The 19,901-nt window shown below is 41.6% G+C and overlaps 1 protein-coding gene across 5 annotated transcripts in view; it reads left to right on the top strand.

The window, feature by feature from the left end:
• nbeab (neurobeachin b) overlaps positions 1 to 19,901 on the top strand; it is a 301,773-nt gene that overhangs the window by 209,459 nt on the left and 72,413 nt on the right. The gene's annotated exons all lie outside the window — the stretch shown is intronic.

Here is a 19,901-nt window from a genome sequence, read left to right as displayed (position 1 = left end):
GGAAAGAATGAGAGAGAGAGAGAGAGGTTTTGGGTTGGGGGGGCTTCACCCGGGCCACTTTTGGCCGGTCTATTGTGTTTAAGGGAAGAGAATTCTCTGAGTGTTTGATTGCAGCTCTATTGTTTCGCTGGTTCTGTTGAAGTTGAACACAAAAGGAGAAAAAGGCGAAGAGGCCCCAAATCTTTCCTACTGGCTGCTGGCAATCCAATTAGGAGTTTAATAAGGGTCATATTAAGGGGTCGTCACGATAGAAGTGTGTGTGTGTGGTTGTGTGTGTGTGTGTATGTCTTTAGGACAGAAATGTCCTGACTTTGTAGGAAAACCAAAGAAAAGTTTGTTAACTTTCAATTTCAAGTTCTTTACAATGTTTAATTGTTTAATTTCTTAAAACATCTTGCTAACATTTTGGTAATTGTGGTTGATGCTAGGAGTTATTTAGCCCTAAGAAATGCCTCTTTTACATACAGCTGTGAAAAAAAAAAGATGAGTTTCTTTGATTTTACCAAATTGAAAACGTCTGTAATATAATCAAGAGGAAGATGGATGATCACAAACCATCAAACCACCAAACTGAACTGCTTGAATTTTTGCACCAGGAGTAAAGCAGCATAAAGTTATCCAAAAGCAGTGTGTAAGACTGGTGGAGGAGAACATGATGCCAAGATGTAGGAAAAAAAACTGTGATTAAAAACCAGGATTATTCCACCAAATATTGATTATTTCTGAACTCTTAAAACTTTATGAATATGAACTTCTTGTTTTCTTTGCATTATTTGAGGTCTGAAAGCTCTGCATCTTTTTTGTTATTTCAGTCATTTCTCATTTTCTGTAAATAAATGCTCTAAATGAGAATATTTTTATTTGTAATTTGGAAGAAATGTTGTCTGTAGTTTATAGAATAAAACAACAATGTTCATTTTACTCAAACATAAACCTATAAATAGCAAAATCAGAGAAACTGATTCAGAAACTGAAGTGATCTCTTACTTATACTTATAGATCTGACTGTGTGTGTTGATGTTTGCAGTTTTCCAGCTCTTATTCAGAGTCGGTTAGCTGGTCTGGACTTTGGAAGTGTTCGGGGGTTTCATCTATTGCTTAGATGTCTAGCTGAGCCCATGTTTGGAAGTCTTGCCGTGTGTGTGTGTGTGTGTGTGTGTGTGTGTGTGTGTGTGTGTGTGTGTGCGGTGTGTGTGTGTGTGTGTAGAGTCTCCAAACACACACCTCGCTCACCTGCTCCACCGCTGTTGGCTGTTTTAATGGGCAGATGCCCCTCGAGAGCTCATTATGTTCCATAGTCTCGTCTGGAGCTGATCTGGAGAATGGTTTCTCCTTCACCTTCATTTTCTCATTTTTTTGTCTCACATACTGCATTCTACACACACACACACACACTCACACTCACCACCCCCACACCACAGCGTACACTCACACTGCTCGATCCAGTACAGTTTTCCTGCTGTAGATGTGCTGCACATGCTCAGTGTTGTTTTCTGATTCTGAAGTTGGGAATCGTCTGCAGGATCCTGAACTTTAGAGCTGGAAAGCGGATTTCCAGAACGCACACGTAAGCGGCGTCGCAGGGCCGCCCTCTCCGACGCTGGCACTTCAAAAGCGGGCGAGCTGCTTTGTCTGCCGTCTCCTCAGCCTGACAGCCGTTTAACGCCACACGACCTGCGTCTGGAATGGCACCGCCGCGCCTTTCCAATCCTGTTAAACGCTCCGACCCCCATTCCCATGCGCTCCGGCCCGTTTGAAGCAGCAGAAGCGGCTCGACCTCTCCTGACCAGGCTGCTCCACTGGAGAGAGAGCTGATCTGGCTTTTAACTTCAGCGTGGAGCTCCTTTCAGCCCGGCATCACGCTGAGACGGGGAAATCCAGCAGCTATGACAACCACAGCCATGAATACTAAGGGAATGCACTCGTTTGAGAAAATGTATAATAGGTAAATATTCCAAGAAATCTAAAATATATCAAAGGTGATGTCTATTGAAACAGTTGTAAACCAAAATGTAGGTTTCACCATTATGTGATTCGAAAAGGTTAAGAAAAATGATCAAGAGAGCGAAGATTGAATTAAAATAACTTCTAATATAAGTTATTAAAGTTCTACTTCTACACAATTTACACATTTTTCTCTTCTGAACCAACAGATAACAGGTGGAAGGTGCCCCAAACCACAGACAAACCATGGTTTGGTTTCTTTTGCAACGAGAAAATACTTTTTAAATGGTTTAGATTTTAAGACCAGTTGAACATAGTTGAGGCAGATTATCATCATGCAATAAACAATAGGAGAAGAAATAGAATCAGTGTTGTGCCAAAGTCTGACTCCTTTTTAAATCTGTCATGTGTCATGTAGTATTATGGGAACAACAGGTGGTGATTCTGTATCTACTGTAACTGTAGATTAAACCTAACCCTAACCCTTATTAATAAAAACAGAAATGTATATGATAGGAAGGCAGAATTCAGCAAAACCCCTGGAACTAGTATATATAGAGTTGGGCTACGAGTGGTCCAGTGGTCTAAAGTGCTGCCACTATGAACAGGTGATCACTGATTCAAATCCCAGTCATGCAGCTTACCTCCAGCTGCCGGAGCCCCGAGAGAGCACAGTAGGGTACAGTACAGTAGATGGCGCTCTCTCTTTCCCCTCATCACTTCTAGGGTGATGTGGATCAGCACAAGGCTGCATCTGTGAGCTGATGTATCAGAACCGAGTCGCTGCGCTTTCCTCCGAGCTTGATGCCGTGATTGATTAAAGGAAAACTTGCAAAATAATTAAATAATCATGAAAATTTAAGTTTTCATTTGAAATCGCATATTGATGATGCATTCACGTAAAAACATTATGATACATGATGCTCTCCTCTACAAAAAAAGCAGATGGTTTTGGTGTCGGAATCAGCATTGCTGTCTTTGTATTTACTTGGTATTGGACTGATACCCAGTTTTGCTGTATCGCACAGCTCTATTGACTTCCTCTATATATGACGTGCTCTCGTTTTCTTGCTTTCTTATGCTCTTCCTTCTCTCTCTCTCTCTCTCTCTCTCTCTCTCTCTCCATCTTCCCGCCCTCTCTCTCTTTCTCGCTCTCTCTCTCCTCCCCTCCCTCTCACACCCTCTAAATCAATGGAACGCCCTGGTGTATTCAGTCAGAGCTGTTCAAAGGGCCGGGAGAAGAAAGGGCTGAGCGTATTGCCTAATAGGTGCTTTAGTAATTCCTGAGTTTTCATAGCTTAATCTGTTCTGAAAGGCACAGCAGAGTGCGGAGAATCCGGCGGACGGCCTCAGTGTTAATGTGATGTGACTTCTGTACAATAAGGCCGCTCTGCAGCTCTACCTTTTCTCCGCCGGCCCTCCGAACCTGCGGCCTAAACGTTGGGTAAAGGAGTGTGCATAAGCCTCTCCAGCTTTCTATACCCATAATGCCTCTTTTAAGGCCATTATTTCTCAGCGCTAAGGCCAGGGGAGCAGATCTGGAGGAGCTGAGCTCAGAATCCCCTTTTGTTGCGAGTCTCCGATTGGCCAAGCACAATCGCGATGGCCGGTGTGTATTAAACACACTCATAGCATGCCTCATTTCTCCTATTTGGCTTTTGTAAGGGTGTCCATTTGCCATTTTGGGGCACTGTTAGCTGAAGCTCGTACACAATGCGCACTTAGCCGGCAGGTTGCATATGAATGGACTCTGAGCGCAGCGGATGCCATGAGAACACATTATTTAGAAATATAAAGAAGTGTTGGATTGCTGAAGAGTGATGCATTGAAACTGACAATTATTGTTTTCACCGCTTACTTACAGCGCAGCACTTAGAGCAGACTCTTTTATGAGTTTTATTTAGAGAAAGAATAGTTTTTGAATCCAGAGCTTTGAGAAATCCATATACACACACTGTTTACATTTATTTATAATACATATATTGTGAAAATATAATTATTGAATGATTCCCTGTTCATTCTACAGATCTCTGTGTATAAAAAAAACTCAAAAGCCTCATAGAACAAATACGATGATCTTCGCATCTTCAAACGAAATGTATGAATCTCCTGAAAAGCCAACAAAAGACTATTTTTTCTCAGATAATTGAAAATTAGAAAAATCTACACAAAATTCTCTCCTAGTTTTAAACCGCCATCATTCAAAGTATACTCACTTTGTCCATAATAGTCTGAAAAAAAAAATAGTACAGAAATTTAGACACTCATTCAAAAAACAATCGTATAACAAATCATCAAAAATCACAGGTCACACCCTCGCATCCATTGACACATTCACAATCACAACGCATCCCACAACAAGCACTAAAAATCACCATTGACACCTCTCATCCTGCACATCATCTGTTCACACTCATGCCTTCTGGTAGACGCTACAGGTCCCTATCGACAAAACCAGTCAGACTCAAAAACAGTTTCTTCCCTACTGCTGTACGCTCTCTAAACCAGGTCATTAACTCAAATTTCTGTTTGTAGTTGTCTATTCATTGAATATATTGTTTGTTTTGTAAATTCCATCAACTTGTTGTGTGGTCATTAATAAATGAATCTGAATCTGAATCTACACACATGAAAGTCAGAACCAAGGTTTATGTGTTTCTTATACTGTATTCTGTACATTAAAACTGGTTCGTTTTATAAAAGTTTCATAGTTTGGTTTCTACATCCCTGTCGTCAGGCTGACTCTCCCTATACTTGATTTTAATTGGTTTGTAGAAGAGCTTACATATAGTGTGCATAGACAAGGCTATGTTGTGTATTAGAAAACTAGTTCCTAGACTTTGCTTTTGCATCTGAGTGATATATATCAGCTATTATTGTTGGCATTGTCTCAGCTTAGCATTGTTAGATATACCAGTTTTTAATAACAAGCATTACTCTGTATTTTGTGTATCAAAACAGACAGACAATCAAGACAGTACTGGGTGTACAGTGGATTTAATGAGACACAAACAGATAGAAATGCTATTAAACTGCATAATAATCCTGGAATCTTGGATTATCAAACTTAAAGTTATTGAATCTCTCCTGATTTTTGTGGGTAGTTAACTCAACTTGTGGAGCTTTACAGTTCAGATTTTATACATGGAACTGGGAGATTCTCACATCCAACTACAAATAGAAAGCAGCACTATTGTACTGAGTTTTACCCATCATGGATAAATGGCTAAAAGCAGAGTAATTCAAAATTAAGGATCCTAAAGATCCTTCGAGCCTATTTGAGGCTACATTGATTCATAATCTGTACTCGATTACATTTAAAATTATTTTTGAGCATTTCATGGTGTGTTAAGTGGGCTGCACGTGGCAAAAAGTTGGGAAACAGTACAGTAGGGGATTGTATACTTATATATTTCATAAAAATGAATGAACAAAACATTCACACAGTCTTATGATCATTCCTCTGACTTTTTCTTGCACTTGTACTGTATACAGTACCAGTCAAAAGTTTGGACACACCTCTTCTCACTCAATTCACGCCTTTTTAACATTGTAAAATTAATAGTGAATACTTTAATAAAGCTACACACTGTGAAGCTCCAGTTCATTCCAATTAAATCACCTCAAATCATCAGGTTTAGATCAGGGGATTAATGTGGAGGAAAAACACTTTTATACTCTTTACTACAGAAATCCATACGTGTCCCGCAATCTATAAGGTAGTAAATACATTAAATACAGAAATAAAGTAAGAAAAACACTGAATGAGACGGTGTGTCCACGTTTTTACCTTGTACTGTATATCAGGGTTTATCGGGGCTTATCTGCTTCCAGGAAGCTCGTTTCTGGCTATTAGTACACTTTCTGAAATTTAGCTCATTTGTCATGGTTGGATCTGAAATCACAAGCCGGCACATTCCCCGAGCTCACGCTCACGCATCTCACGTAGCAGCGAGCGGTTTTACAGATCCTGTGTTTCACAGCCGAACAGACTGAGAAATAAAGATTTCCCTGACAGAACGAGCCCTCTCCCCTCCGCCGGTCACTCATTAATCAGGATCTGATTTCAGCACAATAGCTCAATCAATGAGAAAACGCCTCTGATCCAGCTTTAGGGAGCGTTTACTCACTGCAGCAATAAATCACGCTCTGAACTCGCCGTCCTCCCTGCACTTTATGAGCGCTCCTATTTCAGCCATTTCCACTCTCACAGGGGAGAACGAGAACGAGAGAGAGAGAGAGAGAGAGAGAGAGAGAGAGAAAGATAGATAGATTGTACTGTACTGTACAGCAGGTTCTAATACAGAGATAGTTATATAGATCAGTGTAATCTACACACATCCAGTCAATTAAAATGGCAATTAATGTCTAATTAACTATAGTGAACTCTGCTTTGATGTTAATTGTCCAAGTGTTGCTCTTATTACTTTTCCAATTAATCAATTAATTCATTAATGGTTTGGCAATACTGTAATTTACTCTGGCCGTGCCAATGAAGCTACTTTGAATTGAATTGAAAGAGAGAGAGATAAAGAGAGAGAGAGAGAGAGATACAACAAAACCACTGTACTGTACTGTTCTAATACGGAGATAATCATATAGATCAATATAACATCAATATACTCTACACACACATCCAAACAGTCAATTACAATGGCAATTAATGTCTAATTAACCTTAATGAACTGTTCATGTATGCTTTGATGTTAACTGGCCAATTGTTGCTCTTATTTCTTTTCCAATTAATCAATTAATTAATTAATGATTTGGCAATACTGTAATTTACTAATGAAGCTACTTTGAATTTAATTGAATTGAGAGAGAGAGAGAGAGAGAGAGAGAGAGAGAGAGAGAGAGAGAGAGAGAGAGAGAGAGAGGTAAATGGAGATACAGACAGAGATAGATACATAGAGATAGAGAAAGAGAGGTAGAGATAGAAAGAGACAGAACAAGAGAGAGATAAAGATAAAGAGACATATAGAGAGTGATAGAGAGAGACAAAATGACAGAGATAAAGATAGAAACAACATGAGAGAGATACAGAGAAAGAAAGAGAGATACAGAGAAAGAGACAGAGAGAGATAGAGAAAGAGAGGCAGAGATAGAGAAACAGAACGAGGGAGAGACAAATATAGAAAGATAGATAGAGAGACATATAGAGAGCAATGGAGAGAGAAAACAAGAGGGATAGAGATAGAGACAAAACGAGAGAGATAAAGAGAAAGAAAGAAGGAAAGAAAGAAAGAAAGAGAGATACAGAGAGAGAAATTGAGAAAGAGAGGTAAACAGAGAGATAGAGAAATAGAGAGGCAGAGATGGATAGACAGAACGAGAGATAAATATATGTAGAGAGGGAGAGAGAGAGAGAGAGAGGTTGTTACCAGAGAGACCCTCCTGGCTGTGTATAGAAATAGTCCTGCAGGATTTTCTATATATATAATTTTTTAGGAGCAGACAGCAGGTTTTAGGTCTTCTCTTGATCTACACGTTCTCTGATCAGCTGAGAGAAAAGACCAGAGCAGCTTCTATTTTCATTTTAAGGAAACCTTACGTCTCTTTTTCTCCCCCCCCTCCTCGAGCCGCAGAGCTTCAGGAAGCAGTGTAAAGCCGGAGCTGCTGGGTCTCTGACCCTGGAGAAAACAGCTTGCATTAATATGCTGTAATCCAGTGTAATTAGTCAAATAGCCGCACGCCAAGCGGCTTGTCACAGTCTGTCAGCTCTGGCAGGCCTGCAAGATGGCCCGCGGTCCCCATGGCCTGCAGGGACACACACACACACACACACACACACACACACACACACCCTCCAGTCATCCATCTTTTCATCCTTCTGGTCCTCAGTGATCATCCGGTTTCATACACCTTTATATTCCTCTTTCGGTCCACCGGCTGAATCCAAAAACCTGCTTTAGTAATGTCTGATCAGAATTTAAGAAGTAAATAAACAGTAATATATCATATTTCCTGAAGCACAATAAACAATGCAGTTCATTTTGTGGTACATTTTTTATTTAAATATTTACAAGGTTTAAAAAAACCCAATATAGCCAATATAAAAACCCAGATCTTGGTCCAATAATCATCATTATAATGAGCTCAGATGATTTAGCATCTTGATCCAGTATCCAGAACTATTGGTCTTTATCTAACTATTTGTCTTTATTTAACTGCTATTAATATGTAGCATCCAAGGCTTCCCATCCATATATACTGTATATTCATATTATATGTATTCATATTTATATTCAGAATGCACCACACACTGAAATTACTCATTCACTCCCTCACATCACATGATTTAAACCACAATCACCTGAATATTGACTTCACCTGTTTCACTCACTATACATACCCCTACACTTTACACACAAACCCTGCAGAGTATTTGATTGGTTCAATCTGTCTTTACACAGCATTTCTCTTTCCCATGTTTTTTGTTGAATTCTTTGTATGACCTTTTTTGTATTATGATACTGGACTGTGTCACTGTCCTTAGTATTTTCGTAGTCTTATGTCTTTTTTGGTTTTAACCCTGCCTGTCATTGATCAATTTGATCAATTTCGGATTGTCCCTTAAATAGAGCCTTTTTATTTTAGTTCACATCCCTGACACATATAATACACAACAATGTGTAACAGTAACTATTATAGTGGATATTAAAAAGAGTTTATCTTGCTTTTGTTTGAGTAACTTTCTGTTGGTCTTTTTCACTGTCCAGAAAAAAAGCTTTTAACTTGATTTACTTGATTTTGGGGCATTGCTGTGAGGTACACCGCTAAGAGTTGCCAGGAAAACAAGTCACTTCTTTACGCTTCTATCCTTTCATTTTCATTTCCTTTTAAAGTCACATTTTAAATGTATTAACATATTGACAGTAGTGTTTTAAATCATTTAATTATAATCATCTAATAATACAGTATAAATGTGTATTAACTGAAGCTACAGTGGATAAAAGTAATTTTTTTTCAGTTTGTGAACCACAGGCTGTGTAGCACGGTGATGGTGTAGGCCTAATATTAAAAGCTGGGAGTGAGTTTTTGTTTAGCTGGAAGCTTTTCTAAAAAGCGCCGCTCGCTCTGCCTCTCCCGCGGCTCTGTGCCAGGCTGAATCCTGCTTCTCCTGATCCTCCTCATGGTGGGATGCGATATGCAAAACACACGGCGTCCTGAAATAAGCGCAGTCAAAATAATTATGTCAGTAAGCCGTCTCTCCGCCCACTTCCGCACGCCTGCGGCGGGAGTAAGATGTCCGCTGACGAGCGGCACCCGACGGCTCCGCCCACGCTCCCCGGAAGACGTCTCGCTGCGGCGCGGGATTAGCCCGGGTAAAAAGATTTAAACTATATAATTACAAGGGGATCAAGTGCAAATTATCTAGTGCACTCAACATCCAGATTACCATCCTCTCAGCCTCTTTCTAGTCCCCTCGCTCTCAAACCCCTCAGGGTAAAATCATCCGCTTCCCCCCAAACACACTCTTAGATGCTCAACGCCGAGCCCTCCCATTAGCATGCTACGCTGTCGCTAAAAGCACTGGAGGCTAAAGTCTGGATAAACCCCTGCACCAGCCTTTCACTCAGGCCTGTTGTGCTCGGAGCGAACGGCAGATAAATCAGAGTAATTCGCTGCCATGCTCGCCAAAACGATGGCGTCGATTTGAGGAGGGACGTGTCCGACGCGTCCTTAAGGTGTCACTGGGGATAATCCTCAGTCGGTGTCGGTGTGAGGAGGAGGAGCACTTTCCCTCCGGCTGAGAGACGAGCGTGCAGGACGGGCAGAATTAAAAAAGAGGCGTGGGGTATTAGCCTGATGGTAGGGTAGGATAGCGGGAGTGGACGGATAGGGCAGGACGAGGGAGACGTGGGACGAGGGAGACGCGGGATGAGAGAGACGCAGGACGAGGGAGACGTGGGACGAGAGAGACGCAGGACGAGGGAGATGCAGGACAAGGGAGACGCAGGACGAGGGAGACGCAGGACGAGGGAGACGCAGGAAGAAAGACAAGATTAATTGCAGAAGTGAGAGGCGCTCATTGCTCATCATGCAGCCTCCTTTCTCCCCTGGTTACACACACCCACGCACACTAACAAGCCCAAACCCCCAATCCCATCCCTCCCCCAAATACACACACACACACACACACACACACACTACACACACTCCGGGCTGATTCCTTTGTCTCGTTTTTTCCAGTCTCTCTGGAATTGCTGTGCTCGGTTTACTCCTCTCCGTACGTCTCGCTCAACACCCACCTCTTCTATTCTTCAGCTCAGTGTGGGATGCGGCACCGGGAGCCTCGCTCGCTCAGAGTCTGGCTGCTGTCGGCGGCTCTGCAGGCTGGGAGATTTCACCCGTCTTAATCAAGCTGAGCCCCTGAACAGCAGCCATTAGTGTGGGCTCAGTGAAAGAGAACCCCGGAGGAGGAGAAGAGGAGAACTCTCTGCTGCTCCTGATACTCAAAGCTCCTTACCTCTTAACTCATCTCTCACCACTCAAACTATTTTGCACGTGTGTGTGTGTGTGTGTGTGTGTGTGTGGTTTTCTACATGAACTACATTACTTTTTATTGAATTTAATGTTTTACAGTTTTTCTTTTGTTATTTTATTTTACATTAATGATATTTGTGTTCATTTATGTATCAAAACTGAACCTCATACTGAGGTTTTATGGAGTGCAGGACATTCTCTCAAATGATACACAAATAGTTATATATTAAAATCATTTTGCCTGTATGAAAAACACAAAGAGCTTGGAAAAATGTGGCCTAAATCCTGTGTTTATGTGAACAAGTGAATTACACTCTAGTCCAGGTTTTAACGCTGTTTGACAACTGTGGTCTGTCATGGTTTATATATATATATATTGCATGGGCTGGATCTATTTCCCATAATATGAGTCCTTTAATTATGCATACTTTTAAACTTTTTTTATGTACTTTTCAGTCTAATAAACCTTTGGTAAAATATTTATATAGTCATCCTTTCTTTTATTTATTCACTTATTCATCCTGGTTTTCTGCATAGAATCAGTAGGAATTAAAGGCTTTAGGGCTATATCTTACATATACGTTTTTTCTGTATTTGAAAACATAGCAAATTAAAACTCAGCCTATCACCTATGAGATCATATTTTAGTCAGGTACAGTTTTACTCTGCTGTAACCCAAAAATCAGCTGAACCCAGTGTACCACCTCCTTTTTATATTAAACAAAACTATATAAACATATATTAAACATATTTATGATATTGCTGCAGGTCTTTAAGACACGTAACCCACGATCCTCCTGTGTAAATGCTGCTGACGAATCCGGCTGGACGTTGTAGACGGTTCTCGGAGTGGCGCTGTTCCCTTTATCACCCGCGTCTCCCTCCACCGCCGGAGCCCTGTCACCCCGACACACACTCTCACACACCCTAAATGTATAGTGACAGTGATTATGCAAAACCGCCTCCTCTGTCCCGTGATACCTGCTCACGGAGACACCGCGCCTTTATTGAGCCTGAGATATGAACTCAGCTGTGCAGAATCTGAAGGAATTTTAAATTTCCTCATTTTCAGCCCTTAGAGCAGATGTCACGGACTGGGGGAGATCAGATGGGAAACGCGCCCTTTGATTTCGAGCTGTTTGTCGTCTGGAATTTTAAAAAGGAGCTTCGCTGAAAAGGATTAAGAAGTTGTGGAGAAGTATTTGGGTTCAGGATTAGAGCAGAGCTCGAAATCTTTCCATTTACTGCTTAAAGTTAGATGACGAGACCTGAACTCAGTCTTTAGGTAAATTCTGCGACTCACCTGTTAATATGTTTTACTTCCACTGCTAAAAAAAACTAAATGGAGGACCATGGTGAGGTCAAGCTGGTAATGATGGTTGAGCTGGTTAAGATGGTTGACTTGCTTAGATTTTTATGAGTATTGGATTTGTTAATGACCAGCATGAGAGACTGGTAGACAAGCTTAGATTCTGACCAGTATAGAATATATTTTTGAGTTTAATGGTTTAGTTGGTAAACAAGCACAACCAGCCTGAACAAGCTAAATAATCAGTATTATCAAGCTTAACTGTGCTGGTTGACCAGTATGACCAGCATGACTAAGCTGAATAACCAGCAAAACCAGGTCTGATTACCAGCATTGCGAATTGTTTGGCCAGCAAGACCAGGCTGGATAACCAGTTTAACCAGTCTGGATTACTAGGATGATAAATTGGTTAACTAGTAAAACCAAGCTGAATTACCAACATAACCAGTTTTGAGTGGTTTGATGGTTTAGCTAGTCTACAAGCATGACCTTAATGATCAACATTTTGACCAGTATAGAACATGTTTTTGATGAATTGGTTGACCATCTAAGATTTTGACCACCCTATGGTTGAGTTTGATGATTTAGCTGGTCTACAAGCCTGCCCAATCTACACAACCAGCATGATCAAACTGTTGACTAGTAAGACAAAAGTAGTTATTAACAGTACCAGCAGGAAAAGCATGGCTAAGCTGTTTGACCAGTATGCCCAGTGAGATCAATGCATCATACACTAAGTTGATCTGGTCAAGAGCTGGTTATCCAGGGATCCAGTTCACCAATAAAGTGTAAGTTTTCACCTGGATGACCAGCGTTCTGACCTTATGGACCATCAAAAAACAGTTTCTGGACCATCTAAAACCAGCTCCTAGCCAAAAAATGGTTTTAAACTGAATATTAGCATGGTAAAGTTTCAGTAAATCTTACTTATTTTGCTTAGAAATAGCCTGAAATCTGTGAAATATGGCATTATTCTGTCTGTAACAGCAGCGTTAACCAGCTCTAGTGATGGACTGTAATTAAACAGCGTATTTGAGTCTTTTTTCCAATGGATATTTCGGTCTGAACAGCAGCAGCTTAGACAAGAAAACAGAGGCAGTGTGTAAGCCTGGACATGTTGTTGTCAGAGACGAGGACACACACACACACACACACACACACACACACACGCTCTGAGCGGAGCAGAGTAGTCACATCTTGTCATCCTCCGCTACCTGTCCTCTAGTCAGGGGCCAACAGCAGCTGAGGATGAACGCTCTGCACTGCACCTGTTCACAAACACACTCTTTACCAGCAAGTGTCACGAGCTTTACTGCGCCTGTAGCTCCTTAAACACAGCTCTCCAACATGTCTACCAGCACTCCTGACCCCCCGCCTGCCCTCCATCCCTGCGGCCCTGCGCTGTACTACAACACCTCCTCCTCATTCAGACACTGAACAAGAACGCACATGTGCATAGCAGGGTTTTATATTCTCAACATTATTTCATTTATTCATATAAACAGCTCTGGAACAAACGAAGAGAGCACTTCAGTTTCTGAATCAGTTCCTCTGATTTCGCTATTTATAGGTTTATGTTTGAGTAAAATAACAAAAAAAGATGCAGAGCTTTCAGACCTCGAATAATGCAAAGAAAACAAGTTCATATTCATAAAGTTTTAAGAGTTCAGAAATAATCAATATTTGGTGGAATAACCCTGGTTGGTTTCTAATCACAGTTTTTTTTCATGCATCTTAGCATCATGTTCTCCTCCACCAGTCTTACACACTGCTTTTGGATAACTTTATGCTGCTTTACTCCTGGTGTGAAAATTCCAGCAGTTCAGTTTGGTGGTTTGATGGTTTGTCATCATCCATCTTCCTCTTGATTATATTCCAGAGGTTTTCGATTTGGTAAAATCAAAGAAACTCATCATTTTTATTTCCAAACTCTTATTTTTTTCCAGAGCTGTATAATATAATTATACAGATGCAAAATATAATTTTTGCATTAAAGAGGCACCAAACTAGTTCCATCAAACTAGTTTAACTATTAATAACTAGTAAAACTATTAACTGTTGAAATCCTAAAAAACTAAATTCTACAATGATATTGAAGATACAATCCAAATCAAATCTCTTTTTTTTCTTCTCCTCTATTTTGATAGAGGACGCCACCCACCCTCATGACTAGTGGCTATATAAGGCATTGTGACAGGGGTAAATACATCAGAAGAATCTGTCATATTTAAACCGGACACCATTTTTCTCACCACCCCCCTCGAGATATGAGCGCAATCCCTCTCCATGTCAAATTTGTGCTGAACTGGGACGGGGATATAATTCAGCGCCGGCCGAAGCCGGCATGACTGATATATTTATAAAGGGGGGTCGTCTGTTGCACTGACAACCTGCCATCTCCAGCACCTCCGCTGGGCTGTCCACAGATTTGTCTAATAGGCTTCCACTGTTAAAGCTCAGTGAGGGAGTGTGAGGGGAGAGCGAGAAGTGTGTGGAGGACGTGAGGAACACACTTTCGTCTCACCCAAGAATTGTGACTACTCCCCAAGGAGAGAGAGTGAAAAGTGTGTGTGCATGCGAGAGCGTCTGAGTGACACGCTGAGATCCCCCCTGAACATTTCCAAAACAGCCAGAGCCTCAAAGCCAAGCGCTGCAGAGATACTGACCCAATACTGAGGTCCAGACGGGTAATCCAGTACTGTAATAAAAAATCACATCAGATCACTTCACATACAGTCCAGCTAGTACGTGTGTATAAACCTTTAACAATATGTTGAATTTCAGCAAATATAGGACCTAAATTGTCTGATCAGAACTTCATTAATATGACAAAAACCCAATTAAACCAAATATTAAACCAAATATACTCATCGTCAAAGAGATATAATATAATAATTTAAAGTCCCTTTCTTAACCTTAACTGACGCATGTCAGACCTGAAATTGTTTAGATGTTGTTCTAGGTTTATTTGTGAACTTGTGAACCTTCTAGATGAGTTGTCCATGTCCTTTTGGAGTAATTTCAATAGCCCTGTCACTGCTGGGAAAGTTAATCAGTGTTCTTAGCTCTCAAACCCTAATTTGTAACCTGTTTCAGACTGATAGATGATCAATAAATTTGTTTTCTCATCTCTTAACACAGTGCTTTCTTTTAAAAAGATCTTTTATCTGCTTCATGTTGTCAGACAGGTTCTATAATTGATTTCTTGATTATACAGGTCTGGCAGTAATCCACGAGCCGGAGGAGGGCGGGGACAGAGGGACAGCAGGAGAGTTAGCTAACTGGCTATGCTAACATGATAGCATAGCCAGTTAGCTAACTCTCCTGCCGTCCTTCTGTCCCCGCCCTCCTCCGGCTCATAGAGGTAGGCGGTCCGTCACGAACCCTGGAGATATCAGCCAATAGCGTTCATTGAGGGAGGCGACCTTGACCCCGCCCCCAAATTCTCAAAAAAAAACTCTTTCAAAACTCGAGCACTAAACACTCAGTCGAGCACAAACTGCTGCTGCAGGTAATTCACACAGCGTGAGAGGAAAAAAAGCACCCAAGAGGAGAAAAATGAAGCACCATTCCCTCGCTAGTTTCACATTTGTGCTCACGAGAAGTTCATTTACACACTAAAAACACGCTCTTAAAACACGCTGGTTAATTTTTTTCACCTGGTATTTTTGCGCCCCCGACTTTTGACATTGATGTGACGCCGTACGTCACCTGCAGCCGGGGGCGGATTTTACCACCACGCAAACCACGCAATCCCCTGGGCCCCCTGCTGGCCAAAAGGTTGACAAAATAAAAATAAAAAAATGAAACGCACAGCACAACCATGAAGCGTTCTTATCTCAGTGGTGCCCAAAAAAGAAAATAAATTAAGAAAAGCAAGTCCAGCACAAAAAGCTTTACAAAGCTCACCAATTTTTTCGCAGCAGCAAGAAATAAAAAGTCTGATGAGGATGAGGTACCCGAGACAGCCGGGTTGTCAGAGTCAATATTGCATTTTGCTATACAAAAGAATCCAATTGATCAGGGCCCCCGGAAAAAAACATTGCTCTGGGCCCCAAAACTTCCAAATCCGCCCCTGCCTGCAGCCTCTCCCGAGAGGGGGTGCTTTTCCTGGCGGGGGTGCTGAATTCGGTGTGCTTTCAAAATAAAAGTTTATGGGCCGGACCCTGTTCTGCTGGAGCTGCTGGAGCTGCCGGGGATTGTGGGATAGCGTGATTAGATTGGGGCGGAAGCCTCCAGCTGGCAGGCCTGTCTGAGACCCGGGGGCACTCCTGTCCTCGACACTCGTCACCGCTCTGACACCTCTGACAGGCAGCGGACAGCCCAGCCAGACAGGTTCATTAAGCCCTGTTCCTTACAGCTGGGCCTCCCTCTCTCTCTCTCCCTCTCTCTCTCTCTCTCTCTCTCTCTCTCTCTCTCGTTCTCTCTCTCTTCCCCTCCCTCGCTCTCTCTCTGTCTCTCGCTCCCTCCTTTCTTTCTGTCTGTAGGAGCAGGAGCAGGGGGATGTGGGTGAGCGCTGTGCTTTGTCAGTGACCTCCGAGTCTACAGGGACCCTGGCGTGTTGGTTTTTGAAGTGCCAGCCTCTGGTGTTGTGACATTTTTTTCTGATGTGAGCTGTTTTCAGGGATTTTTTTTGTGTTTTTTTGTGTTTTTTTTTCTGCCAGGATCTTTTGTTGTTGTCTAACCCTTTGGCCTGTGCTTTGTCATAGGCAGGAAGGTGCAAACACACACTGCTGGAGGTGCAGATGGATTCTGCTATGCAAAAAGCAGCCATACTGCTGTGCCCTTTCTGGGGTCAGATTTGCATACATGGGATAAAAACACACTGTATACGGTACCATCCACACGATAATCAGCACTGAAATATATTTAACCCTTTAAAACAGCAGTCAAAGGAAGGCTTAATGCTTTACTGCTTTTGCTTTTGAAACACTTGGTTGATGATACGGTTGCATTCAGGTGGGGGGCTTTAGTCCTCTCTATGGTAAGGCCAACCATTCCTTTGTAAACCGTGCAGCATGTGGTTTTGCATTGTCCTACTGGAAACATGAAAAAAAAAAATGAAGAGAGCACTTCAGTTTCTGAATCAGTTTCTCTGATTTTGCTATTTATAGGTTTATGTTTGAGTAAAATGAACATTGTTGTTTTATTCTATAAACTACAGACAACATTTCTCCCAAATTCCAAATAAAAATATTCTCATTTAGAGCATTTAGAGACCTCAAATAATGCAAAGAAAACAAATTTTAAGAGTTCAGAAATAATCAATATTTGGTGGAATAACCCTGGTTGGTTTTTAATCACAGTTTTTTAATCATGCATCTTGGCATCATGTTCTCCTCCACCAGTCTTACACACTGCTTTTGGATAACTTTATGCTGCTTTACTCCTGGTGCAAAAATTCAAGCAGTTCAGCTTGGTTTGATGGCAGGGTTCATACACATTTTACCCAATAAATTTTCATGACCATACACTTTTTAAAACATCAGTGCAGACATGGACATTAAAACAAAAAAACAACTAAAACTATAATAAAAACTGATTATAGCTGGCCTAATGTGATAATGTAAATCTGATTTGTAGCTCAAAGTAGATTTTTTTCATTGAAAAACTGTAGAGCAAATTTCCATGACTTTTTCAAAACTTTCTTGGGTATTTTTTTTTTCAAAACGTATCCAGGCCTGGAAATTAATGCTATTTTCAAATTCCATGACTTTTCCTGGTTTTTCATGACCGTATGAGATTTTCAATTTGATAAAATCCAAGGAACTCATCATTTTTAAGTGCTCTCTTATTTTTTCTCCAGATCTTTATATTGTAATACATTTTCAGTGCATTATATTTTTGTATGGGTCTTTTTATGAACCCTCTACACAGTTATGCACCCAGTCTCTTTCAGAGTCCAGAATCATTCAGATAGCTGAATAACTCTCCATCCACTTGATCCACTCCGCCCTCTCCACAGCACAGCCTGTCTAAATGAGCCAGAGTGTGTAAAGGTGGTGAGTAGAGAGTGATTCTGTGATGCTGTGTGTGTGTTTTTCTCGGTGTCGGGGGAATGGTTTGTGGTGAAGGGGGTCGTTGATATTTGCCGGAGACAGTGAGGAGGAGAGAGGAGGAAGATGCTGGAGGAAACTGAGGCGTAATCCAGTTTTAATTGAGCCCTGGAGACTCTCCGGTGTCGGCGTTGGCACTGAGTGCCGTTCCTGAGAGAAATGGAGCAGGTCCGGACCCGCTGGCACACGCTGTCCAATCCTCTAAAGCCCTGTACACACACACACCAGCACTTTACAACCCCGCACTTTATACAGAGACAGAGTTCCACACACACGCTTTAAAGGATGTTTTTGTAGATTTACTGTATACGAGCGCTGAGTGGTTGAGAGTCGCACACTAAACCAACCTTAGGAGCTCCAACCCTAAAGAGATAAGTGTTGCTAACACCTTGCTAATCACTAATTGCTAATTGCTGGATTAGCTAATGAGTTGAGAGCAAATACAGAAATATACTGATTTGGAGAGTCATGTCTGTCATCTGCTGGTGTTGATCCACTGTGTTTTATTATCAAGTCTAAAGTCAGTGCAGTTTTGTTTTCCCTCAAAATCTTACAGCTCTTCATATCTTACAGCTTCCCTCTGCTGAAAACAACTTTTATGGAGATGCAGATTTCATTTTCCAGCAGGACTTGGCACACTGCCCACACTGCCCCAAAAGTACCAATTGGTCTCATTATATAATATTCAAATTTTCTGAGACACTGATTTTTGGGCACTGATATCAGGTGGTTGCTATGGCGTATTGAAGTAGTGGCAAATGTGTTTTAGGTGGTTAATATGGTGTTACTAGTTTATTTGTGTCATAAGGATACTGTAATGGTGCACAAACTGCAACCTATTCGTTCATATGGGGTAAAAAAAACTGCACTGGTTACTATGGCGTTGCTAAGTGGTAGCTATGTTATTCCGGTGGTTACTATGGTGTTGCTGTATTTTAGCTATGGTATCCTGATTGCTACAGTATTGTTAAGTAATTGCTGAAGTATCTCAGGTGGTTGCGCAGGTAGAACAAGCAGCAACCATACATTTTATGTTATCCTTCTCTCTCTCTCTCTTATGTTTAATTTGGTGTTGCTAATTTATTTGTATCATGTGTATGTTACAATAAGTGGTAACTATGGTATTCAGGTGGTTGCTCTGCTGTTAGGTGGTTTTACTGTTGCTAAGCAACAACCATAGGTCTGCTGTTCTCTTTCTCTCTTTTATGTGTTTAATTTGGTGTTACTAATTCATTTGTATCGTGAGTGTGTTAGAATAAGTGGTAGCTGAGGTGCTGTTAGGTGGTTTCTCTGTTGCTAAGCAACAACCGTAGGTCTGCTGTGGTCTCTCTCTCTCTCTGTCTCTCTCTCTGTCTCTCTCTCTAATGCTCGTCCTTCCACCTAAAGCTCACTTTCACTTACAGTTGAACCCGTCAGGTCTCACTTCATCTCAGCATGAAAAGCCTTTCATCTGAGTTCTGCCCAATCTGGAATCTGTTTGTGTGCCCAGGCTGAGTGTGTGTGTGTGTGTGTGTGTGTGTGGGGCGGGTGGTTTTGAGGGGGCCTTATTTTCACCTGTCAGTGAAAGGCTCTTGATCCGGGTCCTCAGGGGCCCCTGGGGGCCCTCCATAGAGGCGCAGTAATGATGGTGTTCTGGGGCCGGTGTGTGTTGGTATTGATTATTTACAGTCTCCTGGGGTCATGAGGCGGGGGCGGGGGGGGGGGGGGCGTGGCTCGCCGGGTATTGCTTTATAGAAGCGTCTCGGTTTTGATAATCAAAGCTCTGGAGCATCACTGTCTCTCAGGTCTGTCTCTGATGGACGGTGGCCAACATTTCTGACAGGGTTCACATATTTCCCACATCAGGACGCTCCGGGTGATCGTCTGCTATTGGCTCTCGGGGTCGGAATTCAGCTGCGAGTATATAAACAACACGACGTCATCCTGCTGCACTGATCAGTTTTCATAACACAGTATATAATACCAGCTGCTTTAAATGGAGCTCGAGTTAACCCTTATGGAGCCACAGAGATACAATAATGGTCCTATAAAGAATCTATAAGAAGGAAACATAGAGATAACACTTCTGAGGATTTTAAGAATAGATGTAATGCATAGTTACTATT

This window comes from Astyanax mexicanus, chromosome 18, assembly GCF_023375975.1.
Source record: "Astyanax mexicanus isolate ESR-SI-001 chromosome 18, AstMex3_surface, whole genome shotgun sequence".
In the NCBI taxonomy this organism is placed as follows: domain Eukaryota; kingdom Metazoa; phylum Chordata; class Actinopteri; order Characiformes; family Acestrorhamphidae; genus Astyanax; species Astyanax mexicanus.
This window is presented reverse-complemented; position numbering and strand designations above follow the sequence as displayed.